This window comes from Perca fluviatilis, chromosome 13, assembly GCF_010015445.1.
Source record: "Perca fluviatilis chromosome 13, GENO_Pfluv_1.0, whole genome shotgun sequence".
In the NCBI taxonomy this organism is placed as follows: Eukaryota; Metazoa; Chordata; class Actinopteri; order Perciformes; family Percidae; genus Perca; species Perca fluviatilis.
The window spans coordinates 13,307,241-13,329,676 of NC_053124.1; the positions used below are offsets into that span (position 1 = coordinate 13,307,241).

The following is a 22,436-nucleotide window of genomic DNA, read 5'->3' on the forward strand; positions in this document are numbered from 1 at the left end:
CAGAGACAGTGTTCTCCACTGCTGGAGACAGTAACTATAGGTGAAATGCTAACAGAGGAAGACGAAGCAGTCAAAAAGGTAGCCCAGCCTTAGAGGAGTAAATGACCACACTTCATCATGAAATGACTCTTTAAAAAAAAGGCTGATGTCTCCCTTTGTGTTGCCCAATGTTCTTTTTCTTTTTCGCCTGAATGCAATGAATTTAAAAGGTAAGATGTAACGTAGGTGAAGAGGAAAGAAGTAAAGAGCTGCAGGAAGATGAATAGATAAGAGGGGCTAAGGAAAACACTATAAGAGTGGAGAAGGTTGAAAAATGCAATGCTAGAGCACTCAAGAAAGTAGCTTCACAAAGTGGAACATGGTGAAGTCCGAGAGAAAAAATAGGTTGTTTTCTATGGCGTCAGTGGAAAGTGACTTCTCATGATTAGCGACTTCATAACTCCAATCTCCATCCATATGAGATCCATACAATCTGTAATCAGCAGCAAAACAGAAACAGACAGAAGAGTATACGCTATGAATATGAGCACTGATTAAACAGCACAGAAATGGCCACTACTGCTGCCAACACTATCAGGAAGCTATTTTCTGGGAGATTATAAAACCCAGTAGCAACGGTCAGCTTGGTGCCATACCAGCTCTGTGTTATACTATGCAGAGTGTGCCATTTTACGTACTAAAATAACAGAAGAAACAACAATGCTATTTGTAATGCGGTATTGTGGGAAAAACTCATTGCCATGTCCTCTCACATTACTCTTAAGAAAATGACACCTCATTTACCAGGCACTGCACTAACACAGTGGTGGTGGAGTTTTTCAATACACCCAATGGGAAAATATCTAATGCTAATTATTAGATGGTCGCATAGCCTTTAAAAACAATTTGCTGGCATGTAACATTTATTCAATATGTTCCAAACCTGAATTTCAATATTGACCGTTGGTGCATTAACAGGGAGATATTGATAATCACGGCCATTGATTTCACATGAGTGAATAAACGATTGTTGGAGATGAGGATAAGCAAATGGAGGGGATGTTGGCTTGCATAGAGGCAGTATGTTTACTAGGTCTGCCCCCCACCCCCCTTTTTTTATTAAACACACATTCCCAACTCATGTTGCATCCATTCATGTGTGACTGCTGTCACTGGGTAATCTCTGGTTGTCAGCAGTTTAACAATACACTTCACTGACAGTAATAATATAGAAGCATTATTTCAACTAAAAATACACTATACTTTACCACAGCAAGCTGTACAGCCTACTTTCACAACATACATGAGCGAAGTAGCTTTAAGTAGTTAAACCAAAGTGAAATGTGGACAGTAACTACAGTAATATGACAGTGACAGACAGCTACAGTAAATGCATGCCTATTCTCCCCATGTCACAACATCCCATCACTAATGTCTGGTTTACATATACACGACTCTGCTACTAATGAGTAGGCTGTTGCTGCTCATCTTTTGTGCTTTGCAGTAATAATGCATTAAGATGCATCACTTTTTATATGTGCTAATTAACGGACAGAGGGACTTTTAGCAGGATGTAGATTAACAGATGCAGAAGCATGTGTCAGTCTTGACCCTGCAAAACCCTAACACACGCACTCAGGCATCTTCACACCCTTAACCTTGTTGTCACAGTGGGGAAACTAAATGTCACCATCTGTTGAGTGTTTGGACAGAATCTGATGCAACACACATGCACAGAGTCATTTTCCAACTGAGAGCGAAGCCGACCATCCCTTTGTGTGCAAAACACAACAACACTGGAACGTGTACACGTGTATACATCTGCATAAATCTGTGTGTGTGTGTGTGTGTGTGTGTGTGTGTGTGTGTGTGTGTGTGTGTGTGTGTGTGTGTGTGTGTGTGTGTGTGTGTGTGTGTAGTTGTCTGTTAGACTGCCCTCACAAGGTGTCTTCAAAGTGGTCATAATTTACATCCACATACTGTAGGCTTTCCATACTAATACACAATCCCACATAAACACACAATCCAACCATGCTCTATATGTGTTAGCATAAACAGGTGTCTTTTATTCAGAGATATTTGGAGAAAACATACCTGCCTGATGGATGGTTCTTCCATCAATTTACACACCTTCATACATGCACATACATAGAAGTACACACTGTGAAATATATGCTGTGTGTGTGTGTTTGTGTGTGTAGGGGGGGTCCAATTAGTAGTATTGTAGTGGGCCTAGAGGGAATTTAGGTTTCAATGTGAAATAGAGAATCACAGACTGAGGAAGTGAGTGGCCGGCTTACCTCCGCAGTGTATCTTTGCCAACAGATCACCTTACACCAGCTTTTTCTTTAAGACAACACAAATGTATGGTACGAAGGGGAGGTAGGCAAAGAAAGAAATTGGGTGAGAGAGGCAGAGACACATACGTAAACATAAAGTGTTCAAAAGGTTAATGTGAAAGGAAAAACCAAACATACTAACAATCCTCAAAATTACAACTCCGTTGAAGTGAAAATAGTCTTTTTCAACAGCAAAGTTTGTAAGAAATAGTATCTGAAATTATGTTGTCAGATAAATAATGATATGAAATTATTGGCCCAGAAAATTGTTTCATGTCATTGAAAAAGATAGGACCATTAATTGTTGCTGAAAGTAAAAAAAATAAAAAATAAATTGTTGGCCATTTACAAAAAATTTTTTCTCATGGATGTGATTTTTTTAGACGTGTTAACTACCATGTCAGATTGCACTGCATCTATGATGCCATTTTTTTGGGACCATTTTTAGATGTGCATAAACTTCACTTGATAGTTGGATGAGGATATAACTAGCTAAATGAAACAGCCAGAGAATAAGAGAAAAGAAGAAGAAAAATAAAATCCATACTGATGATCTTTATTTCTGATGCAGTAAATGATGCATTGGATCTACAATATGTGTGTCATCAGAATAAACAATAAGAAATGTCGTGATCAAAGGGGTCGTACATGCAACAAGGCCACCATGATGAGATTTCCAATTCCTCCACGACAGGGAAATCTTGCTTTCAAGACAAAATATGTGCACCAATCTTATTCCCACCAATGTAAAAAGGGACAGCTGTGTTTCATTGCTACGATTTCCCTGCTGCAAACCTGATCCTGAATTTAATTTGGGACTAAAATATAGAAAAATGACCGTAATCAAATTTACATAAAAAGCCAAGTCATCTGAATGAGAGGTAGAGGGCATTAAAGAAGCTTTTAAGTCTCAAAAGTCATTGATTGAGCAGAGAGGGCGCTGCATGTGGAGACATTCATTAAAAAAGACAATATGTCACACCAAGCATTAGTGTACTTAATGTAATTGTGGCCGCCGTTTGAGGGGATAAAAACCAGACAGGGCTAAATTTATTGTCTGTGTCGACAGAAATGTTACAGTTAAACGGAAAAATTGACTGAAAAGGGCAAGTCTGTGTTTGTGTGTGTGTGTGTGTGTGTTTGACAGGTTATGTATACTGACCGCCTATATTTCACAGTGTGTACTTCTATGTATGTGCATGTATGAAGGTGTGTAAATTGATGGAAGAACCATCCATCAGGCAGGTATGTTTTCTCCAAATATCTCTGAATAAAAGACACCTGTTTATGCTAACACATATAGAGCATGGTTGGATTGCGTGTTTATTTTTATTTATTTTATTTATTTATTTATTTATTTGACAGGGATATTGTACAACAAATGTGTTGCACAGACCAGAGATAGCTACAAGCTAATTTTCATCTGTCGTCCCTGGGCAGAGGAAAAGTGACAGCAGGTATATACAGTGGATGATGAGCATTCCTACTAAGAAGTTCATTCACAATATAAAATACAGATAAAATACAAATACAACACCTACACAGGGATCACCTCAAAAAAATTTTAACAGTACCCTAGTTTACCAGTTTTGTATTAATGATTACAAATCTGACCGTCTTTCAACCACTTCTTGAGGTTAACTTTAAACTGTTCTCTCGAACAACAACTGGCAACAAATTCCACATCCCTGCGGCTTTCACAGAAAAGCAGTTCTGCCCAAAAGTGGAAGACCTAAAGTTAACATAACAATCTCCTCTGGAAGAGGCTTGCGTAGTTCTAATACCTGCCTCTTCACAAGGTTTCACAAACTTTCTCAGGGGCTGTGGGGCCAAATTATGAAGAATCTTGTATACTAAACTGACATTTGAAAACACAACGAAATTGTCAAATGTTAATAATTTATATTTCTTCACAATGTTACAGTAGTGGTATGAAAAAGGTTTTTTATCTAAAATTTTAAGTGCCTGCTTGTACAAGCTTTGAAGCGGCTGTAACGCAGAATTGGTTGAAAGAGTCCAATTTGTGATCCCAGTAAGTAAGATGAGAAAATATAATCGCATGCATATAAAGCTTAGCAGCATCTGTGCTCATTTGAGGACGAATATATCGAAACTGTGATAAATTAAATTTTACAGTTTTTATCAATTTTGAAATATGTTTGTTAAACGATAGTGTCCTATCCAACACTACGCCTAAATACTTGACCGACTCAACTTCCTGAATCCTTGTACCTTTTACCACAATTTCCGGCGCATAATGAAACATATTCCTTATTGAAAAGAACATGCTGACTGTTTTACTAAAATTTTATGTCAAGCATGATTGTACCATCCAATCTGAGATTTTTTCCATCGCTCCCTGGAGCACAGCTGCTGCTTTTTGACCTGATTTTGCATGGACATATATCACCGTGTCATCGGCGTACATTTGTACATGAATGTCAGGACAGATAGCTGGAAGATCATTTATAAAAACACTGAACAAAAGAGGGCCCAGAATGGAGCCTTGTGGCACCCCTACTGGGCAGTCCAGAAAAGAAGACATAGTGCTCTTAATTCTTGTGCAGTGCTTCCTATTCACTAAATATGATTTAAACCATCATAATGTCTTGTTAGAAATATTGTGAGTGGACAATTTAGATAGCAGGATGTTATGGTTTACCGTGTCGAAAGCTCTTTTCAGGTCTAGAAATATGGCACCCACCTTTATCCAACCCGGCTTTAAGTTGTTCAACAAAATAACAAAGTGCCGTTTCAGTTGAATGATGTTTTCTAAAACCGAATTGAAGTGGATTCAGGGGGTACTCTCCATAATTCAAATGATCCATCAGTTGCCTGGCCACTACTTTCTCAACTAACTTCGATAGTACAGGTAGGATACTCACTGTTCTGTAGTTGTCCAGCTCAGCTTTATCTCCTCCCTTATGCAAAGGTGTAATCACTGCCTTTTTTAGACAGTCAGGGAAGACCGCTTCTCTGATGGATCGATTGATTAGCTGAGTAATATGTCGACATAGGGTAGCAGCATTCCTTTTAATCATACACGAATCTAAACCACAACAATCCTGTGACTTTGAATTTTTAAGTCGTAAAATTTTAAGGACTTCTTGCTCCGTGACCTCACTTAAGTGAAACACTTGTTTAGTTGAATCTACATATTTCGTTTCCATTTTTCTATTACCAAAAACAACAACCAAATCATTAATAGAATCTTTAAAAAAACTATTGAAAGCACTAGCTACCTTTGATTCTTCTTGCGTTAAGACGTTGTTTATTTTCATTTCATAACATTTCTGAGATGTTTTTTTCCGAGAAATAGTATTAATGTGCTTCCAGACTAAGTGATTGTTTCCTTTTGCTTGTGTTATCAAATCAATAAAAAAGTTCGCTTTCGAAGTCCTTAAAGCGCCCATATTATGCTCATTTTCAGGTTCGTAACTGTATTTTAAGATTGTACCAGAATAGGTTTACATGGTTTAATTTTCAAAGAACACCATATTTTTGTTGTACTGCACAGCTCTCTCTCACTGCTGCAGATCCTCTTTTCACCTGGTTTCTGTTTTAGCTACAGAGTGAGACCTCTTTTCATCTTCTTCTTCTGTACTATCTTTGATTGCACTCGCACATGCTCAGTAGCTCAGATGTAGATCATGTCAGCTAGCTAACTCTAGAGACAGTAAAAGAAAGCCTGTTTCTCCAACTTTGGTCAGTTACAAGGCAGGATTAGCTGGGAGACTTCTAAATGAGGGCGCACATGTAAGTAGTTCTTTTGTAGATTATGGTGAACTTGTGTGTGTTGTAGCAGCGCTTTGCTATTGAGAACGGCGTAGCATGCTAGCGTTAGCATTAGCGTTAGCATGTTGTGGTTAGCCAGCTCATTTCGGACTGTGACGTCACGAGCCGATTTTGAACAGCTCACCAGGAGACTGAAGGCAGGACACATTCAGAAACCGTATCTCACTCAAAACAGCATGGATGGATTTTTTTCAAAGTTTGTATGTGTGTGGAAGCACCAGAGACACAAAAGAACACCCCAAATCCCAGAAAAAGGGATTTTTTCATAATATGGGCACTTTAATTCTTTCACTACTTTATTCCGATAATCCTTGAATAGAAGCATATCATTTTCAATGTTTGATTTTAAGGCTTTTTTAAGCAAGAAATCTCTTCTCCTCATCGATTTCCAAATGTCTTTTGTCAACCAGGGTAAATGTGCCTTTTTGCACAAGTTAACACACTTTTTAATAAATTTCACCTTGATATTGTTAATTAGATCTAAAAAGCTCCCACAGAAGGAGCCTATTTCATCGTCAGAATTCAAAACATTCCAGTCTACCTTCTCTAACTCTTGGTCAAAATGTGCCAAATCTTTGTTAGGTATTTTTAAAAAGGTCTCTTTATAATCGCTCTTATTTGTTCTGAATGTAAATCTACTTTTGTTTAGTTTCCGTGCTATAAGAATCAAATTATGATCTGACATGCCTGTAATAAAATTAAAAGATTTTATTATTCTGTCAGATTTATTTGAAAATACCAGGTCGATTTGTGTTTTGGAAGTTTTAGTTATCCTTGTCGGTCCTTTTATTAGCTGTTCCAAGTTATAAAGACCTGTTATTTCCTTTAACCTTTTCCTACTGTTATAATCTAACCAATTTACATTAAAATCCCCTAGTACAATTACTTCTTTACCAAAGGTATTTAGATATTTTAAAATCTCCTTAAATGATATATAAAATTTTGCATCAGCAGAAGGTGGTCTATAAACTACGGTGGCCGGGAAGTGCAATGCAACATTACAAAGAATGAAACACTTTTACAAAGCTCAAGACAAATTTACATTTTGGAAAACAAATTTACATTTTAGAAAACAAATTAACATTTTGGAAAACAAAATAACATTTTAGAAAACAAATTTACATTTTGGAAAACAAAATAACATTTTAGAAAACAAATTTACATTTCGGAAAACAAAATTACATTTTAGAAAACAAATTTACATTTTAGAAAACAAATTTACATTTTAGAAAACAAATTTACATTTTGGAAAACAAAATAACATTTTAGAAAACAAATTTACATTTCGGAAAACAAAATTACATGTTAGAAAACAAATTTACATTTTAGAAAACAAATTTACATTTTGGAAAACAAAATAACATTTTAGAAAACAAAATTACATTTTAGAAAACAAATTTACATTTTAGAAAACAAATTTACATTTTAGAAAACAAATTTACATTTTGGAAAACAAAATAACATTTTAGAAAACAAATTTACATTTTAGAAAACAAATTAACAAGATGCAAAACACTTTTACAAGTCCCGAAACAAATTTACAAATGACAGATTCTTCACGGAAAGGGAATGTACCACATACCGGAAGTGATGAGGTGTTGCGGTGTTGCTGGTGAGCGCGTCAATTTGTGTTGTTGAGTATATGGCGTGAATGAAGTTTATGGTGACTTTACGTGTGGTCGGTGTTTGGAGTTTTTATATGACGCGGACCTGACAGAAACATTGGAAAAACGGGGAAAACGTGTCGACAGCCGCGGCCGGATCGAAGCTACAGGCCGGGGGCAGCTGAGTCCGTCTGCAGCTGCAGGACCTGGAGCTCACTGCCCATTCCTGGGAGCCAAAACCGACACCACGCAGCTGGAGACCCAGGCCGTATTGCTGGGCCCGCTGGAGGGAAGGGAAGCCCGGAGAAGCAATCAGATCAGGACTAAACGGAGCGGACTGTCACAACCTGCTGAAGTTTAAATCACAGGTTTCCTAAAGGTTTGCGGGACTCGGACTGTGGATGACGAACGAACATGACTTTAAGTCTCGTTAAATGAATAACTACATGCAGAAATAAATGAATCATTAGTGGGGGAGTGAGCCTGGACATTTCAGTCTGTTTAAACTTCACTTTGAAGCAGAACCTCTTAGTTCAGAAGGGTGAAGTTTCCGTTTGTACTCATATCTGTGAACTGATTATAATAAATATTCTTTGTATTAACACCTTAATTAGTCTCTTTGTCTTTTTGTTTAAAAAAACTACAACATCGCATGAGATTTTGACGATTTATAGTGATTTTATTTCCGTTAGACCTTTGCCTACATTGACGCTGATGCATTAAAGACGGCCCATAGACAGTATATAAGGCAGTGCCTCCCCTGTTCCAAGATGGCGGCTCTATTGACGCATTCGATCCATAACTGCCGTAGTCAAGGCGACATGTATACAACACCTCATCACTTCCGGTATGTGGTACATTCCCTTTCCGTGAAGAATCTGTCATTTGTAAATTTGTTTCAGGACTGGTAAAAGTGTTTTGCATCTTGTTAATTTGTTTTCTAGAATGTAAATTTGTTTTCTAAAATGTAAATTTGTTTTCCAAAATGTAAATTTGTTTTCTAAAATGTAAATTTGTTTTCCAAAATGTTATTTTGTTTTCCAAAATGTAAATTTGTTTTCTAAAATGTAAATTTGTTTTCTAAAATGTAAATTTGTTTTCCAAAATGTAAATTTGTTTTCTAAAATGTAAATTTGTTTTCCAAAATGTAAATTTGTTTTCTAAAATGTAAATTTGTTTTCCAAAATGTAAATTTGTTTTCTAAAATGTAAATTTGTTTTCCAAAATGTTAATTTGTTTTCTAAAATGTAAATTTGTTTTCCAAAATGTTATTTTGTTTTCCAAAATGTAAATTTGTTTTCTAAAATGTAAATTTGTTTTCTAAAATGTAAATTTGTTTTCCAAAATGTAAATTTGTTTTCTAAAATGTAAATTTGTTTTCTAAAATGTAAATTTGTTTTCCAAAATGTAAATTTGTTTTCTAAAATGTAAATTTGTTTTCCAAAATGTAAATTTGTTTTCTAAAATGTAAATTTGTTTTCCAAAATGTAAATTTGTCTCAAGCTTTGTAAAAGTGTTTCATTCTTTGTAATGTTGCATTGCACTTCCCGGCCACCGTAATAAACACCAACTAAAATGAATGACATCTGTGGTGGAACATTAATAGTTAAAGCAATACATTCAATCTCTACATCCAGTTTATCTTGCAGATTTATCTGTTGGCATTGTAAATACTCTTTAACATAGAAAAGTAGTCCACCACCTCTTCCAGTAGACCTATCCCTTCTAAATATGCTATAGCCCGGAAAGCAGAAGGCTGCCTGAGGAGATGTCTTTGTTAACCAGGTCTCCGAAAGATAAAGTCCAAGTTCGATTCAGTAAGTAGTTTTTCCACCTGCTCGGTTTTAGAGGAAATACTCCTAACGTTTAAATGTCCCCCCAGCAGACCTTTAGGTTTCGATTTAGCGTCCCAGATAACTTTAGCGTGGTTGAGTGTGGGAAGAAGTGTCAAATCATACCTCCGTGATTGTAGTTTTGACAGAGGTAAGTTACTTCTCTTATGTCGCAAATTAATCCGTTCCGTGGCGTTCAACCGCCACATGCTCCCCGAAGCTCCATGACGTTCTCCCTCTGCTCCTCGGCTACTGTTTCCCAACTGATCCAACTCCAAACTAGACTGATCGTTTGTTGCTCCTTCGTTCATTGCTCCTTCGCACCATTTCACCTTGTGTATCGCACTTTCCGCGGTACACATAACCTGCCCAGAGCACCCAAAACACGAGTCTCCATATACCGGTTGACTTGGTAGATCCAGGTGAAAATGATCGGAGACACTCGCAGCTTTTGGTCCGGCCGGGCAGGTGCACACAGAGTCGACACAGCCCCTTATTTCATCAGATTTGCTGCTATTGAAGATGGGGCCTGGGCATTGATGAACGTCTCCCGATAATAGGAGACACAGGATAATGATCAGCGTTTCGCCTTGCGATCTGCGCTCAGACAGTTTTTTGAGTCTTTTTTTTTAAAATGAGGTCATGAGGCTGGGAAACACGAATGTAGCAGCCACAATGGTCTTTCCATTGTGGCTCAAACTGTGGAACTGACAATGTCAAAATAAACGCATAAAGCAGGAATGGCCACAGCACACCAAACCTGCTGCACCTGCCTGCCGCCATGTTTTTATGTGGGATTGTGTATTAGTATGGAAAGCCTACAGTATGTGGATGTAAATTATGACCACCTTGTGAGGACAGTCGAACTACACACACACACACACACACACACACACACACACACACACACACACACACACACACACACACACACACACACACACACACACACGCAGTCCTGTAGATATCAGAACATTTTAAAATGGCCATATCCTCTGTCCGCCTGAATGTGTGTATTACATGAATAAATGAATAATAGATGACATGAGAGCATGATGCGAGAAAAAGCTCATGCTTGCCCGACACCAATAATAAACACGAATCTCGCGTTGCTCAGCTTTGACATCTTTTTCATTCAGAGTACATGGCTTAAGTGGTGGAATAATTTGTTTTTGTTAGGACTAATAAGAAACCTATATAATTTAACTAACTAAGGCTGGTCAGTGACTCAAAACAAGCCACAACACAGACGGAGATTCTTTATCTACCCAGCTAGGAAGCAGGCATACTAGTTGCGGTCGTGCTTCTCTGTGTGAATCTATTTGTGTTTGTGTGCGATTGTGGAGGTGGCGGTTGCCGTTGTCTCCCAATCTATACTCTTTATGTAACATCTCTTCCCTCTCTAGCTTCCAGTAGAGCAGATCAAGCTCTCCCTCTCTCTTTGAAGCGTTGCCAGGCAGGGTATTTATTTCATTATCTCCTCTCCCACTCCATTTCCTCTCCTTGTTTTTAAGGCTCGCTATCAAGGGGAAGACAGGAGTCGAGGCAAGGAAAAGCTGACGCTGCAGGTACAGGCCTACAACTGTGGACTGTGTGTTTGCATTAGTGTGTTGTTCACATCTTTATGGGGACGATATGTCCTCACAAGGAAGGATGGAAGGATAGGAAATCCTGCCTCATGTTTTTCTCTACCATAGGCTTTTTATCGTGGGGATTCAGGTTTTATTGTTTATATGGGTCTTATACTCAAAGGATAAATGTCACAAATATTCAAATTTGTGTGTGTGTGTGTGTATTTATTCCTTGCACTTATAAGTGTCACACACACCTGTGGGGTTCAGGAACAGTCTAAGATGATGGTAGGTGGGGGGAGATATTGAATTGGCAAATACAAGTTCATCAACTGAGCATGCTCCATTCCTGCAAGTATCCGTCATGTCAGCAAGAAATACACAGACCTTGAAGGGGACATGGATTTACCGAGCACCTGCATTTGTGTGTGTGTGTGAAACCTTTCTCCTTGTGTCTGTTTGACACATGTCGCACCTCAGCTGAGGGTTCAGGGGTTAAAGTTGGCCGTGTCCACAGTAAAGCTGTGTCACACACATGGTCACAGAGGATAGCTGTCCTTTCACACACAGCTATTGACCAGGTGCAAGATTTGTCTGGGGGGTTCAGTTTTGCAGTTATACCCACCATTTTAGACAAAAAACAATGTACTACATTGTACATGTGATGCTAAATATACTTTTATTTAAATAGGATTGATTTTTGTTTATGTTGGCAGATGTTTGCATCATGTTGTTCACTGACTGGAGCTAATATCAAGAGTTTTATCTTACCTTTAAATTATGATACAGTATATTCACACAGATCTGTTCATTTACATAGCTTAAAGCGACAATCATTCCAATGTTGACCATACAGATCTGACCTTAAAGTGTGCTGGTGGCTTGCACTCCAATTAAATTTGTTAAAAAAACAAAAACAAAGTACAAATGAGTTTGGATGTTCTACGGATTAAAAATTCCACGTCCTCCCAGATGACATATAAAGCTGAAAGAAACCCGGCCAGCAAAGTAAACAAGGAGGTTTGGTACAAGATTGGCTATTATGAGCAAAATGTCACGGTAATTGGCCAATCACAGCTATGTTTTTTTTGGGGCTTTTCCATCTTTAATAGATAGTACAGCTAGGTTAGAAAGGGGAGAGAGAAGGGGAAGACATGCAAGAAATCGTCACAGGTCAGACTCGAACCCTGGACCTTTGCATCGAGGCATAAACCTCTGTGTTTATGTGCACCTGCTCTACCCACTGAGCCAACCCAGCCACAATCACAGCTATGTTTAACTGGTGTTTAAGTGCTGTTGTTGTTAAAAGGCACATTTAAAGTAAAACCAATTAATCATGCTTTCAACCTTGTGTGTGTAATGGAGAATAGTTTGGAAAATGGTAAAGCTCCACACTTTTTTGGTGCCTAACCCTAACCCCATAAGTGCAGTTTTACACAACAAATGCATGCTCAATTGGACATTGCCCACAGAGTGAAAACACTCGTTCACATTGTAATTTAGCAACACACTAACATTAAAGCCTTAGTTACTACAGATAAACATTACCACAGGCCCTCTGCATGACCAGCCACTTGATAAAATTACCAGTCCCAAAAAACTAAATGATCATTAACATTGTAAGTGTATGAAGAAAGCTGCTGTGCTGCACTGCTGCAGAATCACAGAGGTATGGACACGTGAATACTATTACAAGTTAGTGACATTCATAAACATCAGTAGACTAGAAACAAATGCATGTGCAGTATACAATGGTGTTGCCATTGTACATCTCTGGCTCTCTGCTGAATGCCACAGAAGAAGAAATCAGGAGGAAATCCTGGGATCAACCAGAGACTGCACTGCATCTGTTAGAAAAAGCAATCCCACACTAGGGGAAGCTGGATTTGCCAAACAGAAAACTAAAACACTGGGTTTGCCAAGTACATTTTTAGTCTAAGACAATTACGAACAAATAAGGACGACAGCCAACACTCTTGTTTAAAATACAAATGGCCTAGTTGAAAGCTTAAACAATTTTCTAAATTCCTCAAACTATTCCAGTATTGTCTGAAGTCTTTTTATGTCCAAAAAAAATAAGCAGACAGAACACAGTTACACTACAAATGAGGTGATGTTTGAAGAATGAATTATGCTTGTAATGTTATTATCTGAACAGCACTTTGTAAGCCTTACTGTGACATTTTTCTGAGCTCTACTTTACATTGGTAAAACTTATGGTTACACATTTTATAAAGCTCTACCACTAAATGTTGCATAACTATCTAGTACACACCGTTACTGAGGACCACAATGGAAATAAGTCCTGGACTTTATTGTGTTTTTATCCTCGATTTTATTTGATGTCTTTTCATGTGTAAGACGTTCTTGATACAAATAAATAAATCAAAAATACTAACAGGCGCATGCATTTTAGTATAGAACATCCTAATGCCAGAATGGCTGGATTGCAAACACCTACCAGCACTTGTAGAAAACACAGTTTCTTGTGGGAGGAAGTCATAGAAAAAAAGCTTAATTTAAAAAACTTAAGCCGTCATGCTCGTCTAAAGCAGTAACTCAAATGAGGTCAGATCAAAACAAACACATAAAGGTGTACCAGTATGCCCAAATTGGAATTACCATCTTCAAGGTTGGGGGTTGAGAACTTAATTAGATCTACTTAAGAGTCCTGACGGTGTGATGTAAATGAGGGATCATTAAAAAAGATTGCCAATGTGACATATCATGGTTGTCATGTGAAAATCTTGTTATTGCAATTTTGGTTTTCATGTTTCACTTTCACTGTAGGATTATGTGCTTCTCTGTGGATTGAGGAAATAGCCGTTGGGTTTAAGACACCTTTTCAAAACTAATTAATAAAATGAAAATAGCTCCTGAAAAGCTGACATTTTGGGGTTATGTGGTTTTTACCTAACAAGAAAAAAATCTCCCTAAACAGGGAACAAGGTGGTATTAATGTATATGTCTAAAGCCATATATACTGTATATAATGTGGGTTACACTGTCATTTAAGTGCTTCCATATTTTGATTCCATTATCAGATATGTTGATGATAAGACCACAATCATTTTACACAATCGTAGCTAACACATTTCAGTAAGTGCAACAACCTTTCATCTGCGCTCAGTGTCTCTACTTATGCCGGTGTACAAGCCACGTTGCATCCATCCTCAACTCCTTTACTAATACTGACTTGGTCCCTATCTCTCATTATCACCCATCCAGCCCACGTAACACCTCAACTTTTTCTCCTTTTTACCTTCTTTCTCCCCTGTTCATTGTCCTCTCAAAATCTGACAGCTGCCTTAAGGAAAAGGAAAAGAAGAAAAAAACCCTACCTCATATCCCCCCAGCCTTCCCTCTTTGGTAGGGCCCAGTATACCTCTTCTTTATTTATCCAGACCTGTCTTTCACAGGGATATATTTCTTGTCTGCTTCACTTCTTCTCTTCGCCTCGTGCACTGACAGATATATAGAAAGAGCGATGGAGAAGAGACGGGGGGGGGGGAGTAAGAGAGGAGAAAGGAAGGAAACGCATATGTGCCCTTGCATGAAAAGTGAACTCTAGATCAGAGGCTCTGACATTGGACACAAAAAGTAAATGGGTCAATTTTGACAATGACCACATCACATAAAATGACACGTGAATGAGACACAGCGGTCATAGCACTGTATGACTGGTAGGACAATCAGGAAAGGGCAGATACAACAGAAGAGACTAATATGAGCCAGACTGATGTCACACACTCCTCCCTCTTCACACACACCACTGGCAATGCCTCGAGTCTGGCACCATTTGCTTACTGTCATTGTGGTGCGCAGATAGACTGATGGTGAGGTCAGAAAACATGATCTCTGTTGGGAGAAATAAATGTGTGTTTGTGTGTGCATGTGGAGGATGGAAAGATGAAACATGTCACCTTTTCTGAAAGCTGTCGCCGGTTTCTCTGAAGCGCAAGTTTGTGCGTGTGTGCATTGGTGTGCATGTACTGTATATCCTTAAGTATATGTCTCTGTATATGTGTCTCAACATTGTCACAGTCATTTTGAAAAGCTGTTAGATGAGATTACATGACAAGAGATGTAAAAGTGGTAAAGGGAAGAAATCAGTGTTTTGAATCAAATGCTAACATCAGAGTACTAACATGCCTACAATCATATTGCTAACATGCTGATGTTAAGCAGGTGAAATGTTAAGGGTGTCACCATCTTGGATGACTGTTTTATTCAAACTTGTTATGCTAACATTGCTAATTAACACTAAACACAAAGTATAGCTGAGGCTGAGGTACATGCCATTAGTTCTGCAGGTATTTTGTAATAAACTAGTGTTGGACAAATACAAATTCTGACGGATGAAGGAGTTACACTAAGTTAAGGAATCACATTATAAGAACATGAATGTCTGTGCCGAATTGTATGATAATACATTAAAATAGTTGTTGAGATATTTCATTAAAAAAAACCGACAAATGTTAACCTCATGGAGCGCTTGAGTAAAAGTCGGAGAATCACCAAAGTCATTGTACCAAATTTGGTGCCAATCCATCAGGTAGATGAAATGTTTCCGTGGATAACTGAAAGCAGTGACCTGCTGTTGGCGCTGGAGGAAAAGTCAGGGGATACGCAAAGTCATTAGGATTCACCCTTGGGGAGACATGAATGTCTGTACAGAATTTAATGACAATCCATCAAATACTTTTTAAGATATTGCAGTCCGGACCAAAGTTATAGACCGACCGACAGACGGACATCGCAATCCCTAGACAGATGCCACTAGCGTGGCTAAAATCTAATACTGCAGTAAAAAGGAAAGCAGATGATGAAAAGATTTGGCATCAATGATACAGAATGGAATGAGAGAGCAAGCAAAGGAAAGATAAGATAGGGAAAACAAAGTATAGATTTAATATTGTCCAACAGACAAAGGGAAAGCAACAGACAGTGATTCTTGCTTCTGATGAAGAGAAACCTCAATAAGTATGGATGTTTGTTTTGAAGCAAAAAGGAAATTGCCCTGCCAAACCACTTATGTTACTGTTGGTGTTCAATCAAGCGAGGACTATTGAAATGCAAATGTTAATGACGGTGGCAGAGGACAATCATTCTCACGCAGACAGAATCTGTGTCTGGATATTTGGCACAAGGGGAGACAACAAATTTCGCTCACAAATCAAAACTAAACAATCCCACTAGATTGTATCCAAGTTTGGATGCATTAATTTCTAATATTTTCCAGATCAGCCTTAGAAACTGTCCAGATTCACTCTGGTATACAAGAACAGGATGCAAGAGTAGGGAAGACCATCCTTAAAGACATATTAACTTTCAGGAAACCTACATATTTTAAGCAAGGAGAGGTGTGTTGGCTTCTGAGATTTCTTTCCAACTCGAGAGACTGCCACTAGCCAGAGAGCTAGGTTCAGGGAGAAGTCAGAGAGAAGTATTAATGTCAGTTAAGTCAATAATAAAAAAAACATGTGCCTAAAGTAACTGCAGATCTTAAGTCCATGAGTTAAGTTAAATCGCTGCCTCGCAACAAATTAAAGAACCAAGATTACATAACCGTCTACTAACCGCTGCTTTCACGTTTGTTTGATCTCATAACTGTGAATTACAGGACACATTCTAAACATCGCACACGACCATTTAAAAAGCAGCTATATGTTGTTTGCTTTGAGATTGACCCTAGCAATACACAGCAATAACATTGCAGAGACAAATGTCTCTGCATAGGGCTCACAATATGAGGAAACTATGTGATGACGTTGTTGAATATCACGATGACAATATTAGTTGGGATAAATAAAAAGATATTAAAGTGTACTCAGTTCTGCATTTCTGCTGCGTTCAGTATTCTGCTAAAATCAAACAAATTGCTTGTTGATTTTTTTTTACAAATGAAAGTAAATCTTTTCCAACATTGTTTTATTTAACAAATTGAACATTGAATTGAATATAAAAGGCACCACTGAAAAGGAATGACATTTTAAAGTGTAATTAAACTAACACAAAACATCTTTCGCGATATTTCACAGCCTTTCGCGAAGCGTTTATATATATAAAAAAAAATGATATGTTGTGCAGCCCTATCTCTGCATCACTTAGACAAAAAATAAAGCAAACTTGAGGTCATGGATAACCTTAAGTCTCTGCAAGTTAATATTCATATATATTGGTGAATGAATAAGTAGTAATGGGAGTCTGAAAGGTAGAAAATCAATCTCAACACTAATAGCATACTTTAGAAAGGGGTGTACTTTTCTTAAAGGTCCCATGGCATGAAACTTTCACTTTATGAGGTTTTTTAACATTAATATGAGTTCCCCCAGCCTGCCTATGGTCCCCCAGTGGCTAGAAATGGCGATAGGTGTAAACCGAGCCCTGGGTATCCTGCTCTGCCTTTGAGAAAATGAAAGCTCAGATGGGCCAATCTGGAATCTTCTCCTTATGAGGTCATAAGGAGCAAGATTACCTCCCCTTTCTTTGCTTTGCCCGCCCAGAGAATGTGGCCCGCCCATGAGAAGGAGAGAGACATCATGGCTTGCAAATAGCGAAGCATGGCAGTTGGTCAAGGCCACACCCCCACCCTCCACCTTGCCCCCCCGCCCCCCTCTCTCCTCCTCAATAGCATTTAAAGCTAAAGATACAGGAATGGCACGTCCTAAGGAAAGCTCATTGTGGGACTGGCTCGTAGTGGCTGTAATTCTGCACCAAGGCTGAATTTCGGGAAAGAGACTTCAGATACAGTATTAGGGGACCACTAAGGCCTATATAAAAGCATCCAAAAAGCAGCATGTCATAGGACCTTTAACAGGCAAGAGCAGTGCCCATTCTTCTAATTATTGAGGCAATGGATGCATTTTTAAATGTCTGTGAAGGCAGGTGTGTAATGTTCTTCCGTGTTCTTCAAAGCCTTGCAATGCTTTTAGCTTGGGAAATTATAACCCTCTCATCCCTACAGGTGTAAAACACGTTGGTAGCAAGTATTACACAAAACAAAGGTTATTATTAACCTTTCAAATTACACTCTCTATTACTGAATGTGCAATGCAATATATGTGCTTTTCCAGAACCATATTGATTGGGAGAACTTTCTTTGAAATCTTAGACGGCTTTTATCTATTCTCTTCCCAATGTGAGATGCTGTTTTCCATTAAAAGCAATCATGCAATGCACCTAAACCAGTTTCAGTATGAACATAGTAACCACAAATGTATTCTAACATCTGTTCTGTGCTAGTCAAAATCGAAGAACTATGCAGGAGTCTATGAGAAATTTTAAAAAAATCTCTTTTTGTTGGGTTATGTGAAGCATCTTTTCTTTTATCTATATCATTTTTGTCTTCCGTTTAGTGAGTGTAAGTTCAGTCATTTTTAGCTATGTTCAAATTACAGTTTTCGTGTAGACATTCGCAACAATAAAGATACAAAATAAAAAGTAAACAAACAGGTACAAGCAGAATCGGTAATGTAGAAAACAAACCGAGAGAGGAGCCTCTCCATGGATTTACCATCTACTAAATCCACACCAAATCAAACACATCTGAGGTAATGAAAACAAAGGAAAAGTGAGATAGAGACGGATGCAGCAGCAGGCGTGGGGAGGAGGCGAGGTTGATATATAATTGGTTCGGTAGCGGGAGAAAGAGAGGTTGATATAGAATTGGTTTGGCAGGCCATATGGACAGCAAAATAAAAAAAATAAAACATAAGAAAGACGGTGCAGAAGGAAGGAGCAGCAGGAGGAAGATAAAGAAAAGCGAGGAGGAGATACGATGTGAGAGCGTGGTGTAGTGAAGGACACAGGTCTGAGAGGTGGGAAGCAAGGGGAGAGATAGTGAGATGGAGAGAAGGAACAAGGGACGGGGGCGAGAGGAAGAGAAGGCGGATTAAGTAGAGAGAGGGTGGATATGGCCTGCCTTCTGTACTTCAGGCCAGAACTTTATCTCCAGCTGCAGACTGGCAGCAGCGCGCCAGGGAGGCCCGACGACCCAGCGTGATCCAGGAGCCAGGCAGAGCTCACAAACACACACACACACACACACACAGCTGATCGCAAGGGGTGATAGCACACACAAACACACACTCACACACATGAGGGAACATGCACATACTGTATTAATGTACTGTACCAACCAGATTCCAAAAAAGCCCCCAAAAACGCTCTTGAATATGTTGTACATATGAATGTGGATAAATGTATGTTACACAAGCAGAAATGGATAAAAATATTTGCATGCCAAAACCCACACAAACACAAATACACACTGAGGTGTTTCATATTCATCAGGGATCTGCATACTTGCCGGTGATGCAGTTGGAAAAGCATTTTTGCAACATACAGCAACAATACTGTATATACCAATAAAACAATACAAAATAAATGGTAGTAAATAAATCTGTTCATTTTTATTCTATTATTCATGATTTTAGTCAAATAGCTTTGACAACAGTAAGAATGCCCAACTGTTTTAGAATTTTTCAAGCATATTGGATATATAACCAAACCAGATGAGAGGTATATAAACTAATTATAGTAGTGCAATCAAATCTCAGCTGTAAACCTGCACAATAACTCCGTAGTGTAGAGTATGGAAAGGTTTTGACTGTTTGACCATTTTTGTATAACCAAGACATATGTCCAGGATGTCCTGTAGACTGATGAAATATAGTCATGAGAAAACATTATAATGAAATGTTTCCCAATTTTAACACCAAGGCAGCTTTTCACCTGCTAATCAGCACAAGGTAGATTAACTGGATTTGAAAAAAAGAAAAGAAAAGATAAATCCAACAATCCAATCCAAAATAAAAAAAATAAAAATGGGAAAAAGAAAATGGGACGCTGAAATCTACAAGCCTCTCTTCTACCGCTTTCCAGAAAGACCGGGTCATACATTAAAAAGAAACAAAAAGACAATACGACAATCAAAACATATTGAGTAGTCTGAACAGTTTGTTGATCAAGTGTTCTGCTGTCTGGATTTCAGTTTACATTTTCAGTTTACCTGTACACTAGTTTCTTTCTTTTTGTACACTTCTTTTGAGACGTAGACGCAACGACGCAGAGCTTACCTCGAGCACCATTCCATTCATGGATTGTCTTTATTGTTTTACTTCTTGTGTTTTCTGTACTGGTACCTTTTTGTGCACAAAATAAATACCACTGTCAGTAGAGTTACTTTAATTGTGTCCACTATGAAGTCTTTTTCAACCTCAGTTAATCTCTTCCACTTCTACAATTTCAGAGTTTTATTAAATGCTGAAATCTCTTCGGATTACAATGAAGGAAATCATGGATTGCAATTTATAATCTGATGACTAATAGCCAGTGTTGTGTGTAACTTTTTAACGTAACTAGTAGTAGTTTTTCAATTTGCCGCAACTTTACTTTTCCCAGGGACAGATTTGACAGCGACACTGCCTTCTCACAAGCTCCACACGGTACGTGACAGAGGCTGGTGGTAGCAGAGCAATCATGGCAAGCGAGAAGCAGCCAAAGCTAACTTTAGAGAGCGTTTTAAGCTTTGTGGCTTTTTGCTGGACGGCGCTCTGAGCCAGGCAGACACAAAGCTGACAACCTCACAGATGGATGCGGTGGAGACGGGCTCATACATACACGCGGAGGACCGCTGTGGACTTGTGTTGGTTGCACGGACACGCAAGGATTTCCAGAAAAGAGGCTGCATGTGTCTTCGACAATGCACGGACCATCGTGGCTGAGCGACCGGTACAAGTCGATACAGACATTACATACACTAACGCCGATGACCTGCCGGTGTGCATTCAACCTGCGCTGGACTCGTTCATAATGAATCAGCCGTCACTCTGAGTAGAGAATCCTGTCTGCAGTGTAGTCCAGACACTTCACTGATAAACCACATATTAGCTTTATGGTCAAAGATAGTTTTTGTATAATTAACTTCAGTCTCTGCCAGAGACGCCTGCTTTTAAAAATAACGAGTAACGTAAAAAGTAACTTTCCATACGGGGTGTCACTGCCCGATGTGAGTCGAGTGCAGATTTGAGTCGCGCATGCGTCACTTTGCGACAAGTAGCCTGCAAGATGCTAACGGCTTTTTGAGCTAACGATAGCAATCACACAATCATAGATAGCTTACAAGTTAGCAGTCAAACCCAACAAGGCTGTCACTTGAATGGCGTTTTGAGCCAACGTTAGCAATCAATCATAGATAGCTAACACGTTTTTGAAATGATTTCCATCTTCTGTTATTGTATGTAAAAATAAAAGTTTATTATTTTGTGGATTTCACAAATTTCAGTAAGACACGTTATGCTGTAAGCCATTTAAATCTGAGCATGCGCAACTCACATCTGCACTCGACCAGAGCCGGTCCGACTCGGCTAACATCGGGTATGACACGTTATGCCGTAAACCGTCACATCTGCGCTCGACTCACATCGGGCAGTGACAGGGGGTAACTAAGTATAGTAACGGATTACTTTTTTAAGAAGTAACGGGTAATGAGCAAACACTACTTTTTAAAAGTAACTCCCCCAACACTGCTAATAGCTGCTACAGATTCATTTAGGCTCTAAAGTCAATACAAAAAAAAAATGTTCCAAAGCAGATGTCGCAACCAATTTAAGACATGTTGACATAGTGTTTTGAGGCTAAATAACAACCACTTTCACATGGACTACCTGTCCATCAACTGCCAACTGTGATCCATTCAATCATCCGTTCTGACACGGCGACACCACCTGCATTCACTCCGACTATGGTATAGTTCGCTAGAGAGCACAGCAGCACATAAATCAGCTGGATGATTAGACAATTGGACATTAATGCTGTTTGGATTCCCTGATCATTTACACACAGGTGAAGCAATTTAATTATCCTCATTTCTGAAGGTCACACAGGAAGCAATTGCCAATTTTCAGGGTGTAACACAGAGGTAATATATAGCGTTCTGTGATGAATGCACACCTCACGGGAAGTAATAACTTAAACAGTATTCATTTTGATATGAGTAATGAGAATCATCGCAGCCCAGCCCGACACTGCAATCCAGATGCGCTCGGAGCGCCTCAACCACGCCCTGTGGTTACAACCAAAAGATTCATATTAGGTATACGGGTTGCCAGGTCAGCATCGATAACCCCCCGCCCTTCGTCCATTGAGTTCTATTCATTGGCTTGGAGGGCTCTCTTGACTGTGACAGACAGCCCATCGATACCACACGCTGGTCAAAGCGGGTGGCTAATCCAGCAGTGGATCAATGATGAGATAAGGAGGCGCTGACTGGTGGGGTCGGCTGCGTAAAAGGCAAATAGCTTTTTCTTCCAT

At 38.8% G+C, this 22,436-nt stretch overlaps 1 protein-coding gene across 3 annotated transcripts in view; it reads right to left on the minus strand.

Moving 5' to 3' along the window:
* adgrb2 (adhesion G protein-coupled receptor B2) overlaps positions 1-22,436 on the minus strand; it is a 292,014-nt gene that overhangs the window by 175,619 nt on the left and 93,959 nt on the right. Inside the window, exon 1 of one of the 3 annotated variants that reach the window (XM_039819388.1) lies at positions 14,462-14,513. The exons of the other annotated variants lie outside the window; for them this stretch is intronic. The gene's annotated coding sequence lies outside the window, so the exon portion shown is untranslated. Of the gene's footprint in view, positions 1-14,461; positions 14,514-22,436 lie in introns of those variants that run through there. 3 annotated transcript variants of the gene reach the window in all.